At 36.4% G+C, this 12048-nt stretch overlaps 1 protein-coding gene across 2 annotated transcripts in view; it reads left to right on the forward strand.

Moving 5' to 3' along the window:
• The window catches only part of Ypel (Yippee-like), a 97770-nt gene that overhangs the window by 16333 nt on the left and 69389 nt on the right, over positions 1–12048 (forward strand). Inside the window, exon 3 of one of the 2 annotated variants that reach the window (XM_065348134.1) lies at positions 9149–9349. The exons of the other annotated variant lie outside the window; for it this stretch is intronic. The gene's annotated coding sequence lies outside the window, so the exon portion shown is untranslated. The remainder of the gene's footprint in view (positions 1–9148; positions 9350–12048) is intronic. 2 annotated transcript variants of the gene reach the window in all.

Raw genomic sequence — 12048 nt, forward strand, 5'->3', positions numbered from 1 at the left:
GTAGAGGGGGGAAGAATTGTGGTGAGCAGTGGAGGGGGTAAATCTCGAAAAATGATAACATATCATCTTGTATATTGATTTCATGGTTATCGCCAGCGCTGATTTCAAATTTGGTGGTTTTTTTTGGTTTTGTGGTTGTCGTTTGGTGGAGGGGGAGGGATGTGGGGAGCAGTGGAGGGGGTAAATCTCGAAAAATGATAACATATCGTCATGTATATCGATTTCATGGTTATCGCCGGCGCTGATTTCAGATCTGGCGTTATTTTTTGGTTTTATGGTTGTGGTTTGGTGGAGGGTGGGATGTGGGGAGCAGTGGAGAGGGTAAATCTCGAAAAATGATAATATATCGTCATGTATATCGATTTTATGGTTATCGCCAGCGCTGATTTCAAATCTGGCGTTATTTTTTGGTTTTGTGGTTGTGGTTTGGTGGAAGGGGGATGTGGGGAACAGTGAAGGGGGTAAATCTCGAAAAATGATACTATATCTTCATGTATATCGATTTCATGGTTATCTCCAGCGCTAATTTCAAATCTGGTATCATTTTTCAATTTTGAGTTGAATACTGGAAGTTAGCCACTTACAAACTTTACCCAAACTTGTTTTCATCTACATAATTCAAAACAGCAATTCATTTTTCACCTCTCCGTACGTATTTTAGGAACAGGTACATAATTTCACGAAGCAAAAAAATTCTTCATCTCGCATTTATATACAAACAAAATCGCACGTTGGAAATCGTTTCGCGAATTTTTTAAGCTCCAGTGCATTTTGAAATTTCAAAATGGAAACAATAAGCTCGCATGAGTGAAGTTTATTGCTTCTCGTCATCGCCATCGCCCATACCGCGGGTTAAATCCGAAACGTAAACTTGGAACGTAGTTTCATCGCAGACACTCGTGAACATTAAAATTTTACGCACAAATGTCTTCGAAAATGGCCGTAGTAAATTTTCCAACCGATAGGATTTCGAAACGATGCCCGAAACGGCGAGACGAAAAAAATTACGGTATAAATTTCCCATCTTTATGACACGATGGTTGTTGGTTTGGTACATACGTAGAAGGTTGGTATGAAAAAAAATACCAGACTAATGCTGCTATAGGCTGCGATCACAAAGACTTTAGTGTAAATTGCATCCTATACATTTATTCGAAGACGAGACAAACGCATTCTACGCATAATCCAGACACCACGAAAGTGTGTGTTTCGAGACTCGACATTGGCGAAAAGAAAAAATTACATAAATTCCGACAAATCGTCGCGTATTTCGAGTGAATCATAAAATAAGCCCAATAATTTTCAGTTTTAAAATTCTCGAATCGTGGCCGCAAAAATCTATTACGTTTAAATTGCCGATAAATAACGTCGTTATCTCGAATACGATATTATTCCCTTTTTTTTTTCTTTTATTATTTATTTTTTCGTTGGAAGGGAATAATATCGCGATTGCGTTATGTATTTGTGTATTTGTAATTTGTACCTATTCGACGTGTATAGAAGGGGAAAGACAGGGAGGAAGTGAAAGAGAAAAGAATCGAAGAGAATTTTTTCAATGGCACGTTATAACTGCGTCAATATAAGCGCCGCGATAATAAAGATGATTTAAATTACACGCGATAGCGGCTGAGACCGCGACTCGAGTATTTTTTTCCCTTTCCATCTCGTTTTTTTTTTTTTTACGAACCTGCATGCGTCTACTTTTTTTTCTCATCGGTGGTACCTCAGATTTTCAAATACTGTAGGTGGTTTTGGCTGCCACGATAGTCCCAAGTATTGAAAAATTTTCCCTGCAGGTGCCTACAATTTAAAATAAGTAAACACCCTGTGTTTACTCTTCACACACTCACACATATGTAAATATACATCGATAGAGAGTCATGCAATGTACGGTTTAATAATCACGTTTCTATAGTGGTTTCCGTGTTTGTTAAAAATATCAGCCATTTTTTTTCACACCGTATGTATAAGCATAAGCATTATCACTAAATAAATAGGTACACTTGAAAATACATCGTACATGAATGCAGATACGATAAAAACTTCGCGATACAACGAAAATACATACGACTTGTACGCATTTAGATAGCTAATACGAATAACGAAACATTTTGAAAAACAAACGTTTTACCAATTTTCGTCGAGCTGAAAGTGAACACGAGAATCTGAGAATATTCTTTGAGAAACCAACACCTGTTTCATGTTGTTAGTTATTAGATTTCGTGGTGATGTGGGAAGAGGGGAAGGGGGAAAGAATTTTTCCAAGTTGAAATAATCAGAAATTGTTCATCTTTTTGAAAATTGAAAGAGGCTAAGTTTGTAAAAATTCCTAAAAATTAAAGTTTCTGTCAATTTGAGATGAAAAAATGACGTGTAATCGGTCAAGTGGGTCACCAACAAGCACCAATATCGAGCACTTGTGCTAAAGTTAATTTAGATAAGTTTTATGGTGGTTTTTTTGGAAAAATGGAATTTCCGAAAAGTAGCTGGAGGCTCCAAACGTCTTGGAACTGCCTCCAAGTGGACTCAGAATGTTGAAATTGGAGGCAGAGTGAATTTCGGGTTTCCAATTTCATTTGGTAAAATTTTGATGAAAATTTCAAGTTTCAAAAATCTGCTGAAGGCTCCAGAACTGCTCAAAACGATTCAAAACCTTTTCTGATTGACTTCATTCAGCTTTTTAGGACAATTTGGTGGAATTATGATTTTTTTTTCAAATTTTTGACCCAAAATTCATCAAAAACCAAAAAATATTTTTCCATGCTCCTTTCATTTATAGCTTTGTCCGGTTCTATTTTTTTGGAAGTTGGATTTTGTCTTTTTTAGAAGCAGAATTTCCAGCGTTTTAGTTACTCGATTTCATATTTTGATTTTTTGGGGCATTTTTTTGAAAAAAAAAATTGTTTAAATAGCTCAAAAAATCCTTTATTCTCATTTTTGTTGCAAGGAGTCCCCAAAAACGCGTTGGAGGTTAGAATATGACCTAGAAATGATATTCCAAGAGTTGTCAAAATTTTGGGTAATTTTTTGCAGAGAAATGTTGGCTGGAAAAAAAACACTTTTTCTCAATTACGACAAAAGTGACCTTCAAAATTCAATAGTTGTTAAAATATGACCTAGAAAAATAATTTCTAGAATTGTTGCCACCCAATCGCATCATTTCTAGATTTTTGAAAAAAATTTTGAAATAAAAAATTGCCTCAAAACATGAATTTTTTCTCAACAATGTCGAATGAGGCCCTCAAAATGTATTAGTATAGGGTAGCTGCCCAATCGCAAATTTCTAGATTTTGAAAACATTTTTCGGAAAAATCCTGACTCGAAAAAAAGTTTCGCTTTTCTCACTCGTGTCGATGGCCTACTTACTTCCCTAACTCCACACGTTAACTTTCAACATTTCAAACCAATTTCATCGTAATAGACGAGTCACTCGTTTGCGATCACTGACTGATTCCGTTCACTAATCAATTCGATTCGGTTGAAAATACAATAAAGAACCCGTTCGCGGTGTAGAAAATTCGAATTAATTTAGCGATCGATCGTTGTTCTTTAGATCCGGATCGAGAAAAGTTAAAACTCATCCTTATCAGTTATATAATACGTAGTACTCGTATTCTACAATAACGATGTTCAACAAGTCTCAATCATGCAGAAGTAAACGATCTCGTCTAATTTTTTCGGTTCAATGTACTGAGAAATGATCATCGTTATGTTGAAACAATGTACTTATAAATCTATAGATACTCTGAAGACTTGAACGGGTTTTTGGTGGTTGTGGGGGGGGGGGGTAGAGTTGACGTGATACGAGACTTTACTTTGAAGGTACAATTTCAAGACGACACCTTAATGCAAAAAAAAAAACAAAAAATCAAAAATGCCAAAAGAAAACACCTTTTTTGAAACAACTGAAAAAAATTAAAGACCTACGAAAAAAGCTGAAATTTGAATTTTGAATTTTTGAAAACAACCGGCGCTCTATTTTAGTTTTCTGTGACCAAAAAAATAATAATAATGAATTCATTTGTGATGAAGGGCAAGCATTTGATGAATTCAGTTTTTAAAATGTCGATGCAGTCGATTTTCCAAAGCTGTAATTGGTTTTTTGAATGGTCACTTTTTGCGATGCCTGATTGCATAAAGTGACCTGACGACCTATCAAAATTACTTAAAATTTCACGAGAAATTCAAATATTTCAACCAAGATGTTTTCGGACGTTTTTGAAGAATTTGTACTCAAAATTTAGTCATGATTTTCGAAATTTTTGCAAAAAGTGTCATGTGACCTATCAAAATGGGTTAAAATTTCGTTAAAAAATCGAGAATAAGCATCACCGTCTTTTTCAGCAGTTTTGAAGAATTTGGGGCCCTCTTGGATATATTTTTCAGGGTTTTTTGAAAAAAAAGGTCTCACTTTTTTCCAAAAATTGTCCCAAAGTACAATTCTGTGTCGTAAATTGCAAAAAAAAAGTCCCGTTTCTTGCAGAAATTGTCTTCTCTCGCTTTTTGCCAAAAATTGACAAAAATTCTCAATTTTTAGTAAATTTGAAAAAAGTTGTCGGGTTTTTGCTTCAAATTTCAAAAAGTCTTACTTTTTTCCAAAAATTGTTCAAAAGTTACTTTGTTCCATGAATTGCAACAGGTCCTGTTTTTTTTTCAAAAATTGTCAAAATTTCGCTTTTTGCCAAAAATTGACAAAAATTCTTAATGTTCAGCAAAATTGTAAAAAATTGTCAGATTTTTGTTATAAAGGCCCTAGGCAGATAAGTATGGTTGAGCGGCCCCCGGGACCTTCAGAGATGAAACTTATGTGGTGTATAGGTACCCCCAAGATGAGTATTTTCCCCAAGTTTTGGACCTCAACTCTGAGTGGTTCTTGAGTAATTCATCAAAAATCGTTTTAAATTTTTTTCTCAGGATTGACTCGGCCGATTTTTTTCAAACTTGAACCAAAGTGTACGTATGCATAAGGGCTTTTCCCAAAAAAATCAACAGCCCCCTCCCCCCACTTTTCCCCTCCAAAATTTAGATTCAATTTTTTGAGGTCCCCCTTACCCCCCAAGGCCTTTTGGCACACTTTTCGAAAAATATTTTTTAGATGCAGTATTGATCCTAGAACAACATATAACTTACCCAAAATTGTACCTCGGGTGCGCCATAGTCAAATTCGACCAAAACCAACACCCCCTCACCAGTAATAAGGTTAATATGGTACCTACGCCATTGCTATTGAAGTAATTTCTGGAGTATTGTTTATAATGTTGTAATTTTTAAATGTAAATGATGTTTTTGAGAGTCGTTATTCACAAATTCCCATTTAGGGGCAGCGAAGCACCCCCTCCCCCAAATTTGGGCGAAACTTTCAGAAAGAAACCTGGGGCATGTGACATATCGAATTATATGTATGTTTTTGGTAACGCTGAACACGAATATGACGTCAGATTTGTGATTGGACCCCACCCACGGCCCCCAACACCTCCCCAAATGAGGTGAAAATTCAAAAAAAGGGGTTCGTTCGTGCGACACATGAAATAGTACGTTTTTGGCGACGCTGAAACCGAATATGACGTCAGATTTTTGATTGGACCCCAAATCAAATCTTGCTTTTTGCTGGAAAATTAGCAAAATTGCAAAAAATTGTCACATTTTCGCCACAAATTTCAAAAATTGTCCAAAAATTACGATTTTGTGTCATGAATCGCAAAAAAGACTTGTTTTTTGTAGAAATTACCATCTCTCGCTTTTTGTCACAAATTTCAGAAAGTTCAACTTTTTTACAAAAGCTGTCCAAAAGTTACACTTTTGTGTGATGAATTGCAAAAAGTCCGTATTTTTTGCAAAAATTGTCAAAGTCTCACTTTTTGCTGAAAAATTGACAAAAATTTTCAATGTTTTACAAAATTCCAAAAAATTGTCTGATTTTTTCTATAAATTTCAAAAATTCTCATTTTTTAAAAAAATTGTCCAAAGGTTACGATTTTGTGTCATGAATTGCAAAGCAGTCCTGTTTTTTGCTAAAATTGTCCGCACTCTCGCTTTTTATCAAAAATTGACAAAAAATTCTCAGTTCTTACAAGGGAACCTCTTGAGGTGTCCGCCTCCGATTTTAACGGGACCGCGATTTTTGGAAAGAGCATGTTCTAAAACCCTCAAAACCAAATTTTCAGCTGCAGTTCATTTTTCGATTTTTGGCGAATTTTTGAAAATCCAAAATTCACTATTTTGATGATTTATGTTTTTTTTAAAAAAGTACGTACTTGATCAGTAAAAATTTTCAAAATAAGTTCTAAAACTGATATTACCCCCCCCCCCCATCCAAATTTCGCCATTTCCAGCCATTCTGGAGCCTCCAGCGCGATTTTTCAATTTCTTCAGAATTTTTAATTTTCTCCAGAAGACATGAATATGAAGTTGGGTAACTGAAAATCGAGTGGTGTGTCATACTCGACCTGTTTAACGAATTTATCCACATTTGAGCCGATTCTGAAGAGGACACCTCAAAAGTGGTTTTTTGACCAGCTTTTTTTCAAAAAAAAAAAATATCCTAAGTACAAAAACCGATTTTTTGACATTCGCGCGAATCGCAGTATTTTGTCATGAACTAACCCCACGAGGGCGAATGTCGCCATTTCCAGCAATTCTGGAGCCTCCAGCGCGATTTTTCAATTTTTCCAGGGGCTCCAGAAAGGCTATAAAAATGGGGAAATTCACCCTCGTGGGCTTGATTAATGACGAAATACAGCGATTCGCGCATTTTTCAATAATTTTCTCGCAAACGAGAAATTTTTGATTTTTGGATATTTTTATTTTGAAAAAAAAAATTGGTCATAAAATCACTCTTGAGGTATCCCCTCCAGAATCGGTTCAAATGTGAATAAATTCGTTAAACAGGTCGAGTATAACACACAACTCGATTTTTATCTGCCCAACATCATATTCCGCCTTCTGGAACAAATTAAAAATTCTGAAGAAATTGAAAAATCACGCTGGAGGCTCCAGAATGGCTGAAAATGGCGAGATTCGTCCTTGTGGGGTTAGTTCATGACGAAATACAGCGATTTGCGCAAATTTCAAAAATTTTCTCGCAAACGGGAAATTTTTGATTTTTGGATATTTTTATTTTGAAAAAAAGCTGGTCAAAAAACCACTCTTGAGGTGTCCCCTCCAGAATCGGCTCAAATGTGAATAAATTCGTTAAACAGGTCGAGTATAACACACAACTCGATTTTTATCTGCCCAACATCATATTCACGCCTTCTGGAGCAAATTAAAAATTCTGGAAAAATTGAAAAATCGTGCTGGAGGCTCCAGAATGGCTGGCAATGGCGAAATTTGGATTTGGGGGGTTAATATCAATTTTAGGACTTATTTTGAACATTTTTACTGATCAAGTACGTACTTTTTAAAAAAAAAGCATAAATCATCAAAATATAGTCTTTTGGATTTTCAAAAATTCGCCAAAAATCGAAAAATGAACTTGGGCAGCTGAAAATTTGGATTTGGGGGTTTTAGAACATGCTCTTTCCAAAAATCGCGGACCCGTTCAAATCGGAGGCGGACAGCTCAAGAGGTTCCCTTGTTGGCAGAATTGAAAAAAATTGTCGGTTTTTGTTACAAAATTCAAAAAGTTTCACTTTTTTCCAAAAGCTGTCCAAAAGTTATTATTTTATGCCTTAAATTGCAAAAAAGTCCCTCTTTTAGTTTTTGCTAAAATCGTCTTGAGTCTCGCTTTTTTATCAAAACGTTTCAAAATACGAGTTGTTCAACTTTTAAAAATTGAATAAAATCAAAATAATTCATTTTTTGGGGATTTTTTATTCAAGTCGAAATGTTTTGAGTTCTGCTCTGCACATTTTGTCACCTTTTTGATTACGAAGTTACTTTTTTTGGAAAAAATTGAACAGGAGGCCTAAAATGGGTTATAAATGTTACTCATTTTGATAGATCGCATGGAAAATCACGATCCGATAATTGAATCAACCCTTTTTTTTTGTGTAGTTTTGAAGAATTAAGAGCCCAAAATTACATTACATAACTACTCAAAAAAAGTGTTGATAAAAATGTTTGATGTGAAATGAATAGAGGAAGTAATTTTCTAAAAAGATATAAAAGTAGAATTATCTCGTCTGTTTTTCGGTTCATTGCTCTGTTGAAATCAATTCACCTCGTAATGAGATACTGAAACACTATAGCTCGAGATTTCATTAAAATGCTAAGGAATTTGTAAGAGTGTGGGGGGAGGGGAGACGACTTTGCTTCTTTTCTTCGTACTTGATTGATGAATGCGAAGTTTGTCGTACGATTCGCGAAGGATTATATCATGTGGGTATACTAGATGGTAGCAGAGCGTGGTTCAAATGAAGTGAAAATTTACAAATGCTGGTATTGCGGGTTGGGGGGGGATCTTCGAAAAATAAAATAAAAATACATAACGTGTAGCAGAAAGCTTGACGACGATGAAGACGAGACTCTTCGAAGCGAAATTTCACACAAAGAACAATCACTGTTGAATCGGGTTTGTTTTCAATAAATAAATGTAAGTATATTCGATGCTACATACATAAGTCGAAGTATTATGTACTGTATAATCTATAGCAGGTTGGGTATTTGTACTGTATTTGAAAGAGAGGCGGTGTGGTTGGTCTTATCTAGCGTATATATGAATGTTATTGATGTATCGTATTTGTTTGTGGCGCTGTTTAAGAACTAAGGAAGGTATACGTATAATATACAGTACTTTATTACGTCGTCTCTCGTAGTCGTTTGTTTATGGCAATCTTTTTGTGTTGAGATCATTCCATTAATTCGACGTTTTTAGCTTCTCGATTACCACACATTCACACGTATAAACTATAAAGTATACACAAAGAGTGTGACCGAGTTCATTAACGCGCGCCAGTGCCAGTGCCAGTGCCAGTTGGTTCTCAAATAAGGTATTTTTTTAAGCCAGTTTATCGCGAATGCGTTGTTTTTTTCTTTTTGTGTTTCGCGAATACGTAAAATAATTGATTCGTATATGAACTGGCGCTCGACTCGGGCAAATTGCATGCGCTGCGTTGTTTTATTTTTCAATTAAGCGCGTATAGAAACAATATAGTTAATTTATGCTAGTATACGTGAAACAATGCGAGAAAATGTGTTTTCATTACAGATGTATTACAATGTCGACGATTACTCTATAGTTGACGCTGCCATTGGTGAATCGAATTCGAACGCAGCCGAAAACCGCCGTAAGGATTTTCTCTGCGTTAGTTGAAATCGCTCGCGTGTTAATCGAGCCTCCGCTCTTGCATTTTTTTTTCGCCCTCTTCTTCGCCGCCGCCGCGCCGCTGCTGCTGCTGACTGTGCCCAGGTAATTTTTCACTCTTTCGTTTTCTTATACTACATATACCTTAGTCAGCGTTAATTGATAACGTGTAGGTACCTTAGCCTATACGACGACGTTGATTTGCATTTTTATTACTCAATTACCTCGTCGTCGTCGTCGTCGTCGGGTCGCCGGACGTCGTTTTCACACGTAATCAACGTACATCTAGATTTTGTGCTCCGATTAACTTGAAACCTTTGACGTAAGCTGTAAGCTGAACGGGTCCAGCTGCGAGCTACCAGCATAGTCGATGATTTTTACGCTGCTGGTAGCTGCTGTGACCACTCTGTTTCTGTCTCTCTCTCTCTCTCCGGCTCGCGACTGTCTGTCCTCTTAATTAAAGCGTCAGTGGTGTGTGATTCGAACGTGTATTCAAATTTTTACGTGTGGGTGTCGGTCGTCGAATGGTCGATATTTCGATACCTACGATAAAAGCTCAACTGTGAACGAAGTTGTTGATGAAGGTTGGGGATGGTAGAATTGTGTTTTCGATGGGGAAAAAAAAGAAACGAAGTGTTGTGCAATTTTTGATACAGGGCTTAACGTGTCCTCTCCTCCCCCTCCACTGATTCCCCTGTCCTCGAGTCTTTTTTCCCTCGAAATCATTCTACGAGTAATTACCTATTGCAGCAGGGATGCGGTGAATTGAATGGCAGGAAATCTGAGGAGATTCCGTATGAAAACCAGTTTCTTACTCGTTCGGTGTTTCTTTCTTTCATGACAAAAAAAATGTACGTACTCGAATCGATTGCCCCCTCTTATAGAATTTTTTCAAGCTATCAACAACACCAGACATCCTGTGTGAAATTGGCACATCTGCTGCACACCCGCCAATTTACGATGGGCTACTGTAGTTGAAAGAATTTTAAAGATGATGTCAGAGCCGGTGGCAAGGAAACTAGGTGATTAAAAAATTTAATTTTTTTAAACATCGAGTACCTGCTCGTTAAAGAGAAAGCTGAATGAATGAGGAGTCAATTTTTTGATCCGAGAGAGAAGAAAATGAGTTTAAGGTTTCGACTATCTGAGCCAAAAAGAAGTAAAATATGAAGATGAGCATGATATGTTTTTTTTTTCAATTTTCCACAATCGGCAGCAGGCGGTGGGGGTATTTTATTAATAAAGAAAAAACAATCTTAGACTAAGGGTTAATAGAATAAAAAGTCCGGCATATGACAATAGGAGTAATTGCACCCCCCCTCCGCCGATCCTCCGGGACAACTTTTTTCTTAAAGGGGACATCCTAAGGAACATTTTAAAGCAAACTTTCCCAAAAAAAAGTTGGCGTTACTGACAAAATGGCAGCCATTTTGATTGACAGGTCAGCCAAAATCGCAGATTTTGCATTTCAACATAGGACTTGCACAACATTTTTCAACCGTTACAAGGGTAGATCGAAAGATCATGCAAGAATTTATCACCTGTCAAAATTTCAAGTGCCAAAGTGCGTTTTTCGATTTTTGGTGAATTTTTGAAAATCCATTTTAGGCCAAAAATGAGGGAAAAAATCAAAATTTTACCAAATTGACCAAGAAAGCTGAAATTTGGGATATACCTTATTTTCGACACGCCAAATCGATTGGAAACTGTTTCAACCTGTTTTGAGCAGTTCTGGAGCCTCCAGCAGATTTTTGAAACTCGAAATTCCCACAAAAATCCATAAAATTGGAGTTTAAAGCTGAAATTTTTTCTAAAAACTAATTTCAATACGCTACGAAGCACCGCAGGTGAATTTCAAGTTATTTTAGAGCCTCCAGCAGACTTTTGAAAATTTAAATTTTCACAAAGTTTCATCAAATGGAGATGGAAAGCTGAAATTTACTCCACATTCCAATTTTAACACCCTCTGAAGACGACTTCAGGTGGGTTCAAGTTATTTTAGAGCCTCAGCGACTTTTTTGAGAATTACTGGAGCCTCCAGTAGATTTTTGAAACTTGAAATTCCCGCAACATGAATTTATTAAATGGAGTTGGCAAGCTGAAATTTACTTCGCAGTCTACATGGTGGCTTCAAAATGGTTTTGAAGCTTCCATATACTTTTAGGAAATTTCAATTTTCCAAAAAAATGCCATACAACCTTTCAAAAAGTCGCTGGAGGCTCCAAACCGACTTGAAATCCACCAGCAGTCAACTTCGCAGCGTATTGAAATTAGTTTGCAGAATGAATTTCGACTCTCTATCTCAGTTTGATGAAATTTTGGGGAAATTTCAAGTTTCAAAAATCTACTGGAGGCTCCAGTAGTTTTCAAAAAAGTCACTGGAGGCTTTAAAATGACTTGAACCCACCTGAAGTCGTCTTCAGGGGTGTTAAACTTGGAATGTAGAGTGAATTTCAGCTTTACATCTCCATTTGATGAAATTTTGTGAAAATTTAATGTTTCAAAAATCTGCTGGAGGCTTCAGGAATTTTCAAAAAGTCGTTGGAGGCTCCAAAACGACTTGAAATTTACCTGCGGTACTTCGTAGCGTATTGAAATTAGTTTTTAGAATAAAGTTCAGCTTCATAACTCCAATTTTATGGAATTTTGTGGGAATTTCGAGTTTAAAAAATCTGCTGGAGGCTCCCGAACTGCTCAAAACGGGTTGAAACCGTTTCCAATCGATTTGGCATGTCGAAAATAGGGTACATATATCCCAAATTTCAGCTTTCTTGGTCAATTTGGTAAAATTTTGATTTTTTCCC

The sequence above is a fragment of the Planococcus citri genome, chromosome 2, assembly GCF_950023065.1.
Source record: "Planococcus citri chromosome 2, ihPlaCitr1.1, whole genome shotgun sequence".
NCBI classification, from domain to species: Eukaryota; Metazoa; Arthropoda; class Insecta; order Hemiptera; family Pseudococcidae; genus Planococcus; species Planococcus citri.